Source organism: Miscanthus floridulus, chromosome 5, assembly GCF_019320115.1.
Source record: "Miscanthus floridulus cultivar M001 chromosome 5, ASM1932011v1, whole genome shotgun sequence".
Classification (NCBI taxonomy): domain Eukaryota; kingdom Viridiplantae; phylum Streptophyta; class Magnoliopsida; order Poales; family Poaceae; genus Miscanthus; species Miscanthus floridulus.
In genome coordinates, this window is record NC_089584.1 from 84548825 (window position 1) to 84554687 (window position 5863).

The window sequence follows — 5863 nt, forward strand, 5'->3', positions numbered from 1 at the left end:
ATGGCTTCTTCGGTGCTTCCTGCGTGGTCGTCGATCATGGTCCTGTTGGTGTTGACCGCAGGCGTCCGGCCGCCGCCGTGCTGCCGCGCCGAGTTCACGGTGGTGGTGCCGGACACGTCGGCAGCGGCGCTGGTGGACGCGCCGCAGCCGGGGTTCTCGGACCGGGCGCGCACCGACCCGGCGGAGCAGCGCGCCGTGCAGGAGGTGATGGCGGCCACGGGCAACGGCTGGGCGTGGGGCATCCAGGACGTGTGCCGGGGCCGCTGGCACGGCATCGAGTGCGTGCCCGACCGCCACGACGTCTACCACGTCGTGTCGCTGGCCTTCGGCGCGCTCTCCGACGACACGGCCTTCCCGGCCTGCGACGCGGCGACCGCCACGCTCTCCCCCGCCGTGCTCGCGCTCCCGCACCTCCGCTCCCTCTTCTTCTACCGCTGCTTCACGGGCAACCCGCAGCCGATCGCGGCCCTGCTCGGCCGCCTCGGCCCCGCGTCGTTCCGCTCCCTCGTGCTCCGCCAGAACGGCCACGTCGGCTCCATCCCGGCGGAGCTCGGGAACCTCAGGGCGCTGCGCGTGCTCGACCTCCACGGCAACCAGCTCACCGCTGCCATCCCGCCCACCCTCCAGTCCCTGACCCACCTCCGGATGCTCGACCTCAGCTACAACCGTCTCGCCGGCCCGGTGCCGCGCTTCGACTTCCAGCGGCTCAGCATCCTGGACCTCAGCCACAACGCGCTCCAGGGAGGCGTGCCGTGGAGCCTCGGCCAGTGCCGCTCTCTGCTCAAGATCGACCTCAGCGAGAACCGCCTCACCGGCACGATCCCCGGCGCGCTCGGCGAGCTGTCCGAACTTATGCTGCTCGACCTCAGCCATAACGCGCTGTCCGGCCCGATCCCGGCCGCGCTCAGCCGGCTGGCGTCGCTGCGGTCCCTGATCCTCATGCGACAACCGGATGCAGTTCTCGACGGTGCCCGACGGCTTCTTCACTGGGCTCAAGGCGCTGACCACGCTGGTGCTCTCCGGAATGGGCTTGGCCGGGACGATCCCGGAGTCCATCGGGGAGCTGGTCGAGCTTCGGGTGCTGCGGCTCGACAATAACCAGTTCACCGGCGTAATACCGGCGATCTTCCGGCGGCTGGAGAGGGCGAGCGAGCTCCGCGTCGACGGCAACCGGCTGGTGGGCCCGATACCGTTCGGCAAGGAGATGATGTGGAGGCTGGGCAAGAAGCTGCGCGTCGGCGGCAACGAGGGGCTGTGCTATGACACCAAGCAAGAAGGCCTCGAGGGCAGTCGTTGCGCTCGCCGGCGTCGCGGACTGTGACAGCGTCAGGAGTCGCACGACGCAGCACTTGGTCTGGAGCAATAGTACTGTAGTTAGCCGCCGCGGCGGTGTGGCCACCGTGACCTCATCAGCTGCTTCCGTCAGCCGTAACACCGGTGGTACTCTTGTGGAAACTACTTGGCTTGTGTTCGTATGTCTGCACCTTGCATGGTTTGTAGCGTTGTAGGTGCAATTGTAAGTAGGACGGCCAGGATGTGGTGATTCCGGAACCCGAACAGTGGTTGTAAAGAGCTCAGGGCATTTTTTTTATCAGGACAGTAAGAAGTGAACAAGGAATTTTGAACATGTTGTGCTATTACAAAAAAATATGATTTGTACAATCGTCACTATTCCATAAGTCTTCATGAAACATGATCAACTAGCATATAATTTAAATTTTTGATGTGAAATCGGAACAACCTAGCTCATACTATATAACCATTGTTATTATGATTATCAATTCTACCATGCCTTGTTTATGATATGCTTAAGATAGTCGTGAAGTGAAGGTTTTAATCTTACAATCGACTCTAGGAATATTGGATCAGACCATGAGCGCAATTGAGTGAAGCCTTATCAATCCAGCTTCCATCTGTGTGAATTATATTATTCCACTCTGAAACTTGTTTAGGTTCTACTCGTGCAAGTCTGTATTTTTGGAATACTACTATGTTGGCTAGAGGTATTGCTACGTATTTAATATTCAGAAACTAGCATCCACCTATGGTGCTTCTTTAGCCTGATCAAACAAGCAGCTAGCAGCAGTCTGAATTTCTAGATCGGTAATGCAAAGAGTCGTACGGCCGTCCGTGGCTCCGCGCCGGACATCTCTGTTGGTGTACCCGAGCTATCTATCCTATCCGTTTTTTTTTCGCTTAGTCGACGTCCGCCACACCTCCCGCACGTCTTGCTCTCCACCGCGCCTCTCGCCGGCCCTTCCTCTCCACCGCCGCCGCGCCCGCACTGCCGCGCGTGCTCCCCCTGGACTGCACAGCAGCTGCCGCCTCGCCGTGTGAGGTCACACCCAACCGACTGCTGTTGCCGGCTCCACCGCGGGCACCACTCGCCGGGGCAAAGCGTGTGCCCCTATATCGCCGGGGACAGCATCGCCGCTCATCTGGGGCGCACAACCGCTCACCCGCTGTCATCCTAATTCTCCACCGCGACCACATAGCCGGATCCTGCTGTGCAGTGCACAGTCCGCCCGGCTTGCCAAGCACATGTTGCAAGTGTATGTTTCAAGTGCTTCAGGTGTTTCAGATGTATGTTGCAAGTGTTTTAGATGGATGTTGCAGAGTAGATCTAGATGTTTCATATATTGCAATGGTTGTACACGTATGTTGCGAAGGTATGTTAGCAATGTTTCATCTGTGTTTTCAGACGTATATTGCAAGTGTGTTTATCTAGATGTTGCATATGTTTCACACATATGTTGTTTTTGTTTTTTCTGGATGTTGCTTCTGTTTGGAAAGGTTTTCAGGTGTTTTTTCAAGTGTTTTAGAAGCATGTTGCAAGTGCGTGTTTCAAATATTTCAGTTGTTTCAGACATATGTTATAAGTGTTTTATGTGAATGTTGCATATGGTGCAGTGGCTGCACACATGTTGCAAGCATATATTTCAAATGTTTTATTTTATTTTAGACGTATGTTGCAGCAAGCTCTCCATGTTGCAAGTGTTTCATGAGGCTCAGGCAGCCCCCGGGCGAAGGCGGTCCCCACAGGGCGGGCGAGCGCCGATAGGCGCAGCACGGTGAGCAAATGTGGGTGCGTAGCATGGCACGAGTGAGCAGTAAGGCGTAGACGAGCAGTAGCAGGGCGCGGGCAAGCAACAGCAGGGCGAGCAGGGTGCGGCGAGCTGCAGGGCGGGCATGCATGCTCCAATGTGCATCCGTGAGTGGGGGCAACCAGAGGGAGCACGTGGGAGACAGACACCCGATGTGGGACCTATCGCAGAGGCAGGGGTACTGGAGCGTTGCCGTTTTTTGCTGATCCGTTTTGGCCGCTGGCGGGCCCAGCTAACAGCAGAGGAGGTACGCTCCGCTAGCTGTTTGGGCCGCATGTCCGCGAGTGTGCAAGGGCAAGTTGGCCGCATAGGCGAGCACATGCTGGGCTGAGCGGCGGGTGCGGCACGGGTGTTCGGAAGCACGCTTCTATCCGGACGTCCGGGCGCCAGTAAGCCCGTTTCTAGATACTACTCGGACAAAAGTCTGAGCATGTTGTAACAAAAAATTGTACTTTTTTTAGAATTACACAATACAACGTAGACTGCTCACAATACACATGTACACTCATCCCTACGAAAACACGTATGAAAAAAATCACACTTTGTCGGACAGTGAATTTGCTCACTGGATTTTCAACGCACTGAATTTTTTCAACGGCTTTCATAAGTATAACTTTGGATTGAGTTATGGTAATTATCTTGTGTAGCTTTGCCTCCATTGTCTCGCACCTCGTCGCATATTGTTTGTGTGTGCTCTCTTGGGTTTGTTGTAGCCGGAATTATTCTGCCTCCTTTTAATAAAAATACGTTTTATATGGACACGTTCGCTAAAAAAATTAATCCATTATAGAACATCAACGAAAATCCATATATTGTTTTGTTAGGGACGAAGTCTAGATGCCAACTCGCCATGCTTCTCTTTCGAATCAGATACACTCGGAACACGGCGTAGAAAATGCTGCCTCCTTGCTGGGCTGGTCTTAATTCTCATTTATTTTCTTTACAGTTCGCAATTGTAAAAAATTGTTCAAACTTGCATTAGATAACTTCCTACCTGTAGGCTGAATTATTGGACAGCCTTCGTCCTGTTCGCTTAGTTTATAAGCCGTATTTTTTAAGTCAATGAATAGTATTTTTCTCTCACAACAAATCAGTCAACAGTACTTTCAGTCATGACTTATCAGCCAAGCGAACAAGGTACTTAGTTGTCGGTGTTTCAAGTAAATACCAACGAGTAAATTTGTATTATTGCGCGTCTGACCCGGATGGATGTGCTAAAAGACACAAGATTTATACTGGTTCGGGCAGAATGTCCCTACGTCCAGTTTGCGGCTGATGCTCGTGTTATTAGCACTGAAAGGTTCAGTAGTAGGGGTTACAAACGGACGAGAGAGGGACATGTCCCAGGTCTCTGATGGAAATGATGAATGGATGCTGAGAGCTTGATTGTTGCTCAGCTTTATGTGATGTGTGGTGTGTTGAATCATGTCGTCCCCTTAGTGGGGTGTCCTGCCTCTCCTTTTATAGACCAAGGGGATGCAGGGATTACATATGGGAGAAAGAAGAAAAACCAGAAGAAGGAGGTCCTTCAAAGATGACGGGTCTTCCTTTTTCCTCTGAGCGAGACCCGCTGACACGGCAGATGCCGGGCGAGGTGGAGCCAGCCCCCGGATATCGGGGGAGGCGGAGTCTGCCCTCAGACGTCGGGCGAGGCGGAGGCAGCCCCCGGACGTCGGGCGAGGTGGAGCCAGCCCCCGGGGGTCGGGTGAGGCGGAGCCAACCTTTGGGGGTCGGACGAGACAGAGTTAACCCTCGGTCGTCGGGCAAGAGGTGTAGTCACGCTCTTATCTGTTCGGAAGCATCAATGTTTGATGGTTATTAGCTTCTCCTCTTTAGGTACCCTAGTATTTGATCCCCGATAGTAGCCCCCGGGTGATTCGGATAGAATCGCCCGGGGGTGATTTGACTCGCTAGAGGGTGCACGCGGGCGCACCCGTCGGGTGTAGCCCCCGGGTGATTCGGATAGAATCGCCTAGGGGTGATTCGGACCCTTTGTGGGTATAGCTGTGAGATTTGATGGTTTGTTATCTGGAGAGCTCAATTGGGATCCTGGTATCCCGTTCGCGGGGATCCAGCCAGGGTCAGCCCGGCTAAGACTCGATCATAGACCGAGATTCCCGTGAAGCTTGTGCGCCTGAGTTCTAGCGTTTGCGGAGCCTAGCTCTTTCCACCCTTTATCGTAGGGGTGTTTGGAGCTGCTGTTGGACCCGTTGATGGGCCAACCATCAAACTCCTAGGCCCAGACGAGCCGTAGAGGCATTTTTTGATTCATTTTCGTCATACTCGTAACAAGTCCCGGTTCGCCCGGGGAGGCGAAATGTTCGATGGGTTTTTCGAAGGAAAGGATAGGGATTGCGTGCGCAAATCCTGCGACGTACTGTTGTGATGGATTGTGGTAGGACACGGAGATCTAGGCAGAATGTTGCCTTCCTCGCATCCATCACCACTATAAAACCAAAGGGTTCGCCCCTAGGGTTTCGTACTTTGTCCTACTTGCCTTTGCATCTACAACCTCCGTCGTCAATCGCCTAAGCCTCCTGCATCCGCGTTTCTGCCATCGTTGAATTCGCAACCACCACTCCAATCCTCCAATGGAGCCATGGTGCCGCTCTGATATCACCCTCTAGCGCCTGGAGGGCCTCGTTCGTCGTGGTCTTCTTTGCGCGTGGACCACCGCCTAAGGAGTGGCGGCTACCTGGCGATGAGGACACGCTAGTCAGCCGCCCGATGGCTACATCAGTGTCCTTCGCTCACTTCCA

The 5863-nt window shown here is 54.3% G+C and overlaps 1 pseudogene; it reads left to right on the plus strand.

The window, feature by feature from the left end:
* Positions 1-1508, plus strand: LOC136450159 (protein TOO MANY MOUTHS-like; annotated as a pseudogene).
* The last annotated feature ends 4355 nt before the right edge of the window (positions 1509-5863 follow it).